This window comes from Natrix helvetica (assembly GCF_964273705.1).
Source record: "Natrix helvetica genome assembly, chromosome: 15".
NCBI lineage: Eukaryota > Metazoa > Chordata > Lepidosauria > Squamata > Natricidae > Natrix > Natrix helvetica.
Window position 1 is genome coordinate 11736821 of NC_138565.1, and position 12063 is coordinate 11748883.

Below are 12063 nucleotides of genomic sequence, written 5' to 3' on the forward strand. Positions count from 1 at the left end.
TGTTCTTCATATGATTTACGCTTGTGGCCACCAAAACTGAATGCAGATAAGCAGACATATACCGTATTTTTCGCCCTATAAGACGCACTTTTTTACTCCCAAAAAGAGGGTGAAAATCTGGGTGCGTCTTATAGGCCAAATGTAGCCACCTGGGCAGTGGTGGGTTTCTGCGGTTGGTCAATGAACCCGGAAGTTCCGCCCCTGTCACTCACTCGCAAGTCCTTGGTGTTTTTTTGCATCGGGGCTTGCTGCAAAAGAGAGGGAGCAAAGACCTTTTCTCTTTGTCTCTCTCTCTCCCTTCCTTCCTTTCTCTCTTACTCTTTCTTTCTCACTCTCCCCCCCCTCTCACACACACATACGTACCTTCCAGTTGGCAAAAATTTCTGTTTTGCCAGCTGGGAGGCTGGCAAAGAAGCCTCGTTTTCCCTGCCGCCCGTGGCACTTCACTTGCTGCAACTCAGACAATGGGCAGGTGGGAGTAGCGCTGTCCGGGTTGCAGCAAGAAGAAGGATCGGCTGCGGGAGTCCGGCAGAGCAGCGTGCAGAGCCGTGCGGAGCCCCGGGGAGATGGGCTCTGCGCGCTGCTCTGCCGGTCTGCCGATCATCCGCTGACCCCTAAAGAAGAAGGATCGGCTGCGGGAATCCAGCAGAGCAGCGTGTGGAGCCCCGGGGAGACGGGCTCTGCGCGCTGCTCTGCCTGTCTGCCGATCATCCGCTGACCCCTAAAGAAGAAGGATCGGCTGCGGGAATCCGGCAGAGCAGCGTGTGGAGCCCCGGGGAGACAGGCTCTGCGCGCTGCTCTGCCGGTCTGCCGATCATCCGCTGACCCCTAAAGAAGAAGGATCGGCTGCTGCTCTGCTGGATTCCCGCAGCCGATCCTTCTTCTTTAGGGGTCAGCGGATGATCGGCAGACCGGCAGAGCAGCGCGCAGAGCCCGTCTCCGCGCGGCTCCACACGCTGCTCTGCCGGACTCCCGCAGCCGATCCTTCTTCTTGCTGCAACCCGGACAGTGCTACTCCCCCCTCCCCCTTGTCCGAGTTGCAGCAAGTGAAGTGCCACGGGCGGCTGGGAAAACGAGGCTTCTTTGCCAGCCTCCCAGCTGGCAAAACAGAAATTTTTGCCAACTGGAAGGTACGTATGTGTGTGTGAGGGGGGGGGGAGAGTGAGAAAGAAAGAGTAAGAGAGAAAGAAAGGAAGGGGGAGAGAGAGACAAAGATAGAAAGAGAAAGAAAGAACGTTAGAGAGAGAGAGACACAAGAAAGGAAGGAAGGAAAGAAAGGAAGGAAGGAAGGAAGGAAGGAAGGAAGGAAGGAAGGAAGGAAGGAAGGAAAGAGGGAGAGAAAGACACAAGAAAGAAAGGAAGAAGGAAGGAAGGAAGGAAGGAAGGAAGGAAGGAAGGAAGGAAGGAAGGAAGGGAGGGAGGAAAAGAAAGAAAAAAAGAAAGAAAAAGGAAGAGAACTTATGATCACAATTGAGCCCAAAGTTTTGGTTGCTAAGCAAGAGCATTGTTAAATGAGTTTCATTCATGAGTTTTTACAATCTCCTTTCCAGCAGCATTCACTCAAACCAGATGCATATGAGGGGGTTAGAGACCACCAGATGAAATATGGGGGTTAGAGAGCACCAGATGAGATATTAGGGGTTATGAGACCACTAGATGAAATATGGCTGGATAAGAGAGCACCAGATGAAATATAAGTGGGGAGGGGAAATGAAGAACATATTGGTAATATTGACAGTTCTTTCATTTCTGGATTTCTTGCTGTTTCTTGCTCTGACTGTTAATGAGAGTAAAGATAGTTCTTAATGTGTTACATGGTTGACATAAAATTGTTCTTAAACTGCTGTTAACTTTATACAGTTGATATAAAATATTTTACTATAGTATTTGGTTCATAATCTTTTTTGTCTAGATTTTCCTCCTTTAAAATTGGGTGCGGCTTGTATTCCGGAGCGACTTATAGGGCGAAAAATACGGGTATGTTAAAATTAAAGATGTTTATTGAAATGAAATTATAAATACCATCAACATAAAATGGAGCCCGTTCAGAGGCTGAAATACACCAAGTAAATGAGATGAAGAGTGTGGAAGAGGGGAGAGAGGTAAAGGGAAGAAGAGAGGGATAGGAGAGAGGGCGGGGGAGACGAGGAAGAGAGAAAGAAAGAGTAGAAAGGGGAGAGAGGAGAAGGAGAGAGGAAGAGGAAGTAGAGAAGGGAAGGAGGACAGAGGGAAGAAAGGAGGTAGGGAGGGGGAGGAGAGAGGGAGAAGAAAGTGATGGATAAGGTACAAATATGGTGTATGGAGAGCAGAAGAGCCAATAATTGTTATTGGGGGTTGAGGGTAAATGAATTGACGTAAATATTTAATAATACAAAATTATGTTGGTTATGTAACAGTATACATGTGGTTATTTGTATGGAAATGAAAAAGTAAAAAGCTTTATTTTTTTTAAAAAAGAGAACAATAACCCTGTGGAGGTATACCTGTAACTATACATAAGAGAATAAAAATATTTTTTTAAAAGAAGAAATTTTGGCTCCATCGTGGTCGGGATGCCTCTAATTGGTGCGTGGCCATGCAGGTGGCAACAAAACACCATGCAGCAGGTTCCAACTGCCACGCAGTGCTTTTTGTGAGACACCTTCCACGATAATAGGAGAGGAGAGCCAGCCTGGAGTCAGCAGTCAGTTCTGCTGAGGGAAAGAGGGAAGAGAGACAGAAAGGGACAGAGAAGGAGAGAGAAAGTGACAGAAGAGTGGGAAAGAAGGAGAGAGAAAGAGAGACAAAGAGAAAGAGGGTGTGAGAGATAGAAAAAGACAAAGAGGAGAGAGAAGGGAGAAGGAGCGAGAAAGTGATAGAAGAATGGAAAAGAAGGAGAGAGAAAGAGAAGAGAGACAAAGAGAAAGAGGATGAGAGTGACAGAGAGAGAGAAAAGAGGAACAAGTAAGAGAACATCTCATTTCAACTCTGAAGTGCAAATATTCTCTTTGATTGGTAATTTTATTTGTCCATTTCCTATCCAATGCTTTCATTTCTCCTTAAGTCCCCCCTCATCAATGATCTGATTCTGGAGGGGGAGCTGGACCTCGCAGGAATAACTGAGACCTGGTTGGGCCACGAGGGAGGTCTACCCCTCGTGGAAATGTGCCCACCAGGTCATTGAGCATTTCACCAGCCCCGGCCCCAGGGAAGGGGCGGTGAGGTCACAGTGATTATCCGGGAAGACCTAGAGCCGAGAGAGTTCACTGTGCCGCAGACATCCGGGTGTGAGTCCCTTGTCGTGAGATGGGGCCCAGGGAGGCAGTTGGGCCTGCTGATAGTATACCTGGCTCCTTGCTATACATCAGCGGCCCTGCCTGAACTCCTCGAGCTGATCGCATCGGTGGCGGTTGAAACCCCCAAACTCTTAGTGATGGGGGATTTCAACCTGCCGTCGATGGGAGAAGCTTCCGAGGGGATTCGGGAGTTCATGGCTTCCATGACAGCCATGGACCTGACACAATTAATTCAGGGCCCTACAGACGAAGGAGGCCACATGCTGGACCTTGTTTTTGTCTCTGGCCAGTGTACGAGTGATCTGGGAATCGGGGATTTAACTATCACTCCCTTGTCATGGTCAGATCACTCACTTCTCCGACTTGACTTCCCTGGTGCTATCCCCCGCTGCGGGGAGGCGGAACCGGAAGGCATTAGATGGTTCCGCCCCAAGCGCCTGATGGAACCAGATAGGTTCCAGACGGAGCTTGGGCCACCTCCTGTAGACCTGACCCGCCCCCGGGTAGAGGACCTAGTAGCCGCATGGAATAGTGCGACTGCCGGGGCCCTAGACCGAGTGGCGCCTTTGCGGCCTCTCCTGCGGCAACAAACCACCCTGGCCCCTTGGTTTACCGAGGAGCTAAGGGTGATGAAACGCCACAAGAGACGCCTAGAGAGTCGTTGGAGATCCTCCCGCTCCGAATTTGACCGAGCACAGGTACGAACCTACTTAAGGACGTACCTTGTGGCATTAAGAGCGGCCAAACGTCGACATTGTGCCGCTCTTATTGCGTCCGCAGATAACCGCCCTGCTGCCCTGTTCTGGGTGACCTGCTCCCTTCTGTCTCAGAGGCCGTGGGAAGCCCCTCTACAGGGCAGGGCAGAGGAATTTGGGAAATATCTGCAGGATAAAGTCGCTCAAATCCGGAGTGAATGGGTCCCTTTCAGTAGGCTAGTGGAGACGCCCGAGGCGAGTTTTGAGAGACCATACTGGGAGGAGTTTGACTCGGTTGCCATCAAGGATTTGGACAGGTTACGTGGATGTCTGCGACCTACCACATGTTTATTGGACCCGTGTCCCTCCTGGCTTGTACTGGCATCCTGGGAGGTTACACGTGAGTGGCTCCTGGGCCTAGTGAATGCTTTGTTGGGCGAGGGGTCACTGCCGGCCGCCTTGAAAGAGGCGGTTGTGAGATCCTTACTCAAGAAGCCTTCCCTGGACCCAACGGAGCTAGCTAATTATCGTCCAGTCTCCAACCTTCCCTTTTTAGCGAAGGTTGTAGTGAGTGTGGTGGCCCAACAGTTTCCACGTCACCTGGAGGAGAATGATTATCTAGACCCGCGCCAGTCCAGCTTCCGACCCGGGCACAGCACAGAGACGGCCTTGGTCGCGTTGGTTGATGACCTCTGGAGGGCCAGAGATAGGGGTTGTTCCTCTATCCTGGTCCTATTAGATCTCTCGGCGGCTTTTGATACCATCGACCATGGTATCCTGTTGCACCGGCTGGAGGGGTTGGGAGTTAGGGGCACTGTTTTACGGTGGTTCGGCTCCTACCTCTCCGTCCGGGCACAACATGTGTTGGCAGGGGAGCAGAGATCGACCCTGAGCCCCCTTACTTGTGGGGTGCCACAGGGATCGGTCCTCTCGCCGCTCCTGTTCAACACATACATGAAACCGCTGGGCGAGATCATCCGTGGCTTTGGGGTGGGATATCATCTGTACGCTGATGATACTCAGCTGTACATCTCCACCCTGAACCACCCCAACGAGGCCATCGAAGTGATGTCCCGGTGCCTGGAAGCCGTACGGGTCTGGATGGGTGACAACCGACTCAAACTCAACCCCTCCAAGACGGAGTGGCTGTGGCTTCCGGCCACCTGGTTCAACCAGTTGCTTCCATCTCTGGCCATCGGGGGCGAGCAACTGGCCCCCATGGAGCGGGCACGCAATTTGGGCGTCCTCCTGGATGCCCGGCTGTCCATGGATGACCATGTAACAGCCGTGGCTAGGGGGGCGTTCCACCAGGTCCGCCTGGTGCGCCAATTGCGCACCTTATTGGACCGGGATGCCTTACGCACAGTCACCCATGCGCTGGTGACGTCTCGCCTAGACTACTGCAATGCTCTCTACATGGGCTTCCCTTGAGATGCACTCGGAGACTGCAGTTGGTCCAGAATGCGGCCGCGCGGGTGATTATGGGGAGTACTAGGTACTCCCATGTAACACCTCTCCTGTGTGAGCTGCACTGTCTTCCTGTGGTCTATCGGGTGCGTTTCAAGGTTTTGATTACGATCTTCAAAGCGCTCCATGGCACAGGACCTAGTTATCTGCGGGATCGCATCCTGCCCCATACATCCCTACGACCAATCCGCTCACACAGAGAGGGACTTCTCCGGGTGCCGTCCGCTAAACAGTGTCGGGGGGCGATACCCAGGAGCAGGGCCTTCTCTGTGATGGGCCCAGCCCTGTGGAATGACCTCCCCCTTGACATCAGGACTACTTCCGATCTCCGCTCCTTCCGTGTAAAGCTCAAGACCCACCTTTTTCAATTATCTGGCCTGGCTCAACCGTAGTTTCATCCTATGCCTCCTGACAGTCCTTTTTTAAATTTGTAATTTTTAATATGGGATATTTTAATGGCTAATTTTTTATTATTATTGTGATGTATTTAATGATTGTCACCTCCTCCATGTGTGTGTATGTATGTGTATGTGTGTATGTGTATGTTTATATGTATATTTGTATGTGTTTTTATTGTACGCCGCCCCGAGTCCCTTGTGGAGAGGGAGCGGCTAACAAATTAAATTATTATTATTATTATTATTATTATTATTATTATTATTATTATTATTATTATTATTATTATTATTATTATTATTGCATCAACAGAAGTGTATCACAGCGGCCAGTTGTTTTGCCGGATTTGGCATTAATTACTAGTCGGGCCCCACCCAGGGGCCTAGGACGTCGTAACATATTTTCGTAATATGTGTGCAGATCCAAGCAGTGCAGCCTTTTGCATTTGACTGATGGTGATTTTGTCAATTTTTAACTGTTTTAAATGTAATTCCAGTGCTTTTGGAATAGCACCCAGTGTGCCAATTACCTGAGTCTGCATTTGGCATCATCAGAGGATTTTTCGATTTTGGCCTTAATGGCATTTGTTCGGATAGCTTGTTCTTGCGCAGCCAGGATTAGTGACTCTGTTTCTTTCTTTAATGTACCTGTTGTTAACCATAACCAAGTTTTTTTACTGTCCACTTTATCTTTTATTTTTTCCAGAAATTGACCATGTAATGCTTTGTTCTGCCAACTCTCCATTCTTGATTTTATCACATCTTTTCTGTATTCTTGTTTCGTCTGTTGGGCCTTCAATAAATTTTTGTTCTTTACTTCGATTAATAGATGTTCTTGTCTTTCTTTTAAATAATCAGCCAGTGCATGTTTTTCTTCTTCAACTATTTGCTTCACTTGTAATAATCCTCTGCCACCTGATTTTCGGGGCAGGTATAGTCTATCAGTGTCACCACGTGGATGTAAACTGTAGTGCATTGTCATTAGTTTCCTGGTTTTTCGGTCCAAAATGTCCAAATCAGTTTGTGTCCAGTTAACTATACCAGCTGTGTATCTTATAACTGGTATTGCCCAGGTATTTATGGCCTTGATTGTATTTCCACCATTTAATTTAGATTTCAAAATTTTCCTAACTCTGTTGGTGTACTCTCTCCTGACAATAGTTTTTACTTCTCCATGTTTGATGTTATCCAACTGCAAAATGCCTAAGTATTTGTAGGCTTCATTTTCATTGCATTTAATTAGTTGGCCATTGGGCATTTCAATTCCTTCACATGTAGTGATTTTGCCCCTTTTTATGGATACAGTGGCGCATTTTTCCATGCCAAACTGCATTGAAATATCGTTGCTGAATACTCGGACTGTGTTTGTCAGTGATTGGATTTCTACTTCTGACTTTCCATAGAGTTTCAAATCATCCATATATAATAAATGTGAAATTTTTTCAGCTTCTTTGGCTGTTTGGTAGCCTAATTTCATTTTTTTTAAGATTACTGATAGTGGGATCATTGCGATGATGAAGAGAAGAGGTGAAAGTGAATCACCCTGGGAAATTCCTCGCTTGATATTGACCATTCCGTAGTTCTCATTCCCTACTGCCAACTCAGTTCTCCATTGTTTCATCGCCTTTTCAGTGAAGGATGTAATATTTTTACTAATGCCAGTTGTTTCTAAGCATTTTATGATCCAACTATGTGGCAGTGAGTCGAATGCTTTTGTATAATCAATCCAGACCATATTCAAGTTCGTTTTTCTTTTCTTACAATTTTCTAATATCATTTTATCAATTAGGAGCTGATCTTTTGTGCCCCTACTCCTTCTTTTGTTGCCTTTTTGCTCTACTGGCAAGATGTTGTTTGTTTCCAAATAATCCATAATGTTATCTGCAATAATGCCTGTGAGTAATTTAAAGGTTGTTGGCAAGCATGTTATTGGTCTGTAGTTTTCAGGTATTGTTCCTTTAGTTGCATCTTTCTGAATCAAGTATGTTTTTCCAGTTGTCAACCATTCATCAATTTGACCATTTTGTAAAATTTCATTCAGTTGCCTGGCCAACATTGCATGTAAACTGGTCAGATATTTGAGCCAGAAACCATGTAATTGGTCATTTCCAGGTGATGTCCAATTCTTTACTTTTTTTACTCGATTCTTGACCATCTCAGTTGTTATTTCTAATACTTGCATTTGTTTATTACCAATGCTTTCTTCAAAGTCATGTATCCACTTTGCTTCCTTATTGTAGTCCTTTGCATTTTCCCACAATTCTTTCCAGAATTCAACTGTGGCCTGCTTTTCTGGTTTTTGACTTTTGGTGCCACCATTCACATTAAGACTTTGATAAAAATGCCGTTGGTCTGATCGAAATTGCTGATTTTGTTTATACTGGATGATTCGTCCCTCATATCTTTCAATTTTCCTAGCTGTTGCTGTTATCTGCTGTTTTACAATCTCTACAGCTTCATTGATGTTTCTTGTATCCAATCTATACCTTCTGATTAGCTGATCTATAATTTTGTTGTTTTTATTATTATTATTATTAAGTCTGCCCACCAACTAACTAACTCTCTCTCTCTTTTAATGAGAGAAAGAGAGAGAGGGTGGGAGAGGGAGGGATATATATATATATCCCTCTCGTCTGGCCAGGATGCAGTCCCTCTCGTCTGGCCAGGATGCCAGCGAGAGTGTTGGGCTAAAAGAAGGAGGGATACAAACGCTCGCACTCTCCCTCTCCCTCTCCCTCCCTCTCCCTCCCTCCCTCCCTCCCTCTCTCTCTCTCTCTCTCTCTCTCTCTCTCTCTCTCTCAAATGGCAAATCCGAGCAGCTGCTACTGGGAGCCCGTCCCATGCCTTCTCCCAACTCCCACACCCTTTCTCTCAGCTACTTTCTGGCTTGTGGACCTAGAACTGACTGCTTTACTCCAGGCTGGCTCTCCTCTCCTATTATCGTGGAAGGTGTCTCACAAAGAGCACTGTGTGGCAGTTGGAACCTGCTGCATGGTGTTTTGTTGCCACCTGCATGGCCACGCACCCACGCAGCAGGTTCATTCCACCTACACCCGTTCCAACTGCTGTCCCTATTCCCAAGATTGCTAATAGTGGAAGTCGGAGCAGCGGTCTTTTCTGGACATGTCCCATGAGGGGTATAGGGAGGGCCTGTTCCCCACTTACCACCCCCATTTTGGGGAGGAGGTGTATTAGGGTGCATGTGCCAGTCCAATTGGTGGGCAAGCACAGATAGACATTTTTCCCACATAGAAAGAAATGTCAATTTTCTCCTACACATACACCAATGTTCATGGAGAAGGCATGGGCTCGGAGGTTCCGTTCATTAATCCAGACTTGTCAGGTTCCTGCTAGGAACATACCATTCAGAGGCTGTAATGGAACTTCTTGATTAGGGTCCATTAGCTTATTCCTGAGGACTGGCCCTTCAAAGAGATATTGGGAACTGGCGTTTCCAGGGGAAAAGTAAACACAAACTCCTGTAGTGGATTGCATTGAAAGCCAAACGGGAAGTCGGGGTGGTTGGAATGGGCAGCTTCCAGTGGTCATATTCCTCTCCCATTGGTTAAAAACCAGTGGGTGTGGGAGCGAGAAAGTGACTTTCTGTTGGAAGAGCTTGTGAGCAGAGGAAGATATGCTGCGAGTCAATTTTACGTCTACAAGGGGTTTTCCTGGGGGCAAGGTACATTTCAGATGGGCATTGTTCCTCTGATAGTGACCCCACAGGAATGCCAGGTTCCTGATATCATTCGATGCACAAGGAGGGTGACCCTATAATTTCTACACCAACTGCTATGGGGCCAAGGATGGGGAGACAGCTCATCCCCAGTCTTTTTAGTGTGTCATACAGATCGCCATGTAGCTGGGCTTCTGCCATTTTAGTTCCCCATCTACCTCCCTTGTCAAAGACTATTGTAGCTGTTGTTGTTGTTGTTGTTGTTGTTTCAAATATCTGTCTCAACTGAAACAGCATGATAAGGTAAAGGTCCAGCAGACAGACACAACCTGTATTTTTGACCCAGGGCAGGGTCAGACTGATTAATTAAGCTTTGACCTAACTCCAGCACTCTTAACACATAGTCCCCTTTTCTCAATTGTTGCAAGGGTCTGTTTTCCCTATGCTTTGCCCTTTTTCTTACAGGGTTTGTCAGATAATTAACTTTAGGTGTTGGGATTGGCTTACAGTTCTGTCCCCAAGAATAAATGATGCGCCATTGGTGGGAGCAGACCCATTCCACATCCTGTAACTTGATTCCACCCTGTCCTCCGGGATTTTTAACATCCTCGGATCTTTTTTCAAGAGCAAGGGGGTGTGGCTTAGGTATTTTCGCAACATTGGAACTACTTGTCAGGCCTGTAGTTATGTTCTTTTTAGGATCTTTGGCCTGCCACACTTTCTTATAATTTTCTATGCTGTTTCAATAGTGTAGATGCCAGCGTGAAAGATGATGATTGGAACATGTGATGGATTTGTGGGTGTGGGGATAGATCATGAACTTTCAACTGGGTGGAATTCCAGGATGTAAATCAGAGTTGGAATTTTTCCATAGAGGTGCTAACTTGCCTGTAGAATAAATTGGACTTTTAAAGATGTTTTGCCTTGGACAATGATTTAATTCTGCATGGTATTTAGAACCCTAACATTATTCCAACTCTCCCCTTTAAAATAATTCACTAGCACCCTCCCCCTCTCAAGGGGGAAGGGCTGATGATGGACGAGCTGGTGATGGGGGTCGCGGCATTCCCAACGCTGACTGGGACAGCGTAAATATCATCGAAGAATGAATGAGAAGCTTTTGGTGATAAGAAGCTGAGTGCTGGAACTTCAAAGGCAATGGAATGCTGCTTCCAGTTTAATTGCATCTGGAGGAATGCAGGAGGAGAAATGACAAGAGGAAGGAAAGTCTCAGACCAAACTTCTTCAGCAAAACGTGAGTGCATGCTCCCCCTCCTTCCCCCCAGCTTGGAAGCAAGGCTTGGAGAAAAAAAAACCTAGAACGGAGGTTTGGGCTCCTTCCAGACGGCAATAAATGAAATGGCTTATTACCCTGCAACTAACTGGGAGAAAGATTCCCTTTCAAAATGGGAATTTCAACCGCGGCAGGAAGAAGGGATTTTGCCAGCATCTTTCACTTGCAAGCCACCACAAATGGGGCTGCAACCAGTAAATGAAGCAAAACCAGATTGGGTTTTCTTCCCAGATTTTGGATGGAATAGATGCTACTGGCCACCTCCTTTGCCATCAGCATGGGGAAATGCTCCAAGCCAGCAGAGGGCACCTACTTGGCCCATAACTCCTCCAAGCCAGCAGGAGGGTCCTTGGCACAATCACCCCCCCTAGCCAGCCATCATTGGTTGAGCTGCAACCTGTGAAGCAGGCAACCCCGGGATGGGTCTTAGCCCCAAGTCATGGATGGGAGGGATGCCAGTGGGCACCTGCCCTCCCTCAGAAGATGGCACCATGGCAGAAAGCTGGGCAGTGGCCAACCGAGAGATTCACCTCCCCACCGGTTCCAGTCTCCCCTGCAAGGCCCCAAAAGGTTCTTACCAGACCTTCCTACAGAGAAGAAATCTCCATGGAAGAAGGGATTACCAAACAGAGGCCTGCAGTGTGGATGGCGGGAAAATGTGCACCTGCAAGGCCCCAAGTGGTTCTTACCCCACCTTCCTACAGAGTAGCAATCACCAACATGGAAGAAGGGATTACCACAGCCAGGCCTGCAAGATGGGAAGCAGGACAAGGTGCATCTGCAAGACCCCAAGTGGTTCTTTCCCCACCTTCCTACAGATAAGCAATCTCCACCATGGAAGAAGGGTTTACCAAGGGGGCAGCTGCAAGGTGGAGAGCAAGGCAGTGTGATGAAACGGTTCCTAAGTTTAGAGATGTACAGGTTCCATTCCTCGTGGGGGCCAATTAAATGCCACCATTGTTGTCAACTTGGCCACAGAGCGTCAGAGTGCTTGGCTCCAGCCCCAATGCCACAAACGTGCGCACCAACCACCACGGCGGTAAAGAGAGGGTCCCAGATGCCACCACAGAAGAGTCATCTGGGCCAACAACCTCTGGAAGAGGATCCCCAACTTAAGGTGAGGAAGTGTCCTACCAAGGGGGAGGCCTCGGAGGAGGAAAAAGGCCAGCCGTGGATGATTGAATCCAAGAGCCCAGAACCTACAACACCTGCAGCAGAGAGCCCTAAATGGCCATGGGAAGAGGTCACAATGGACTTCATC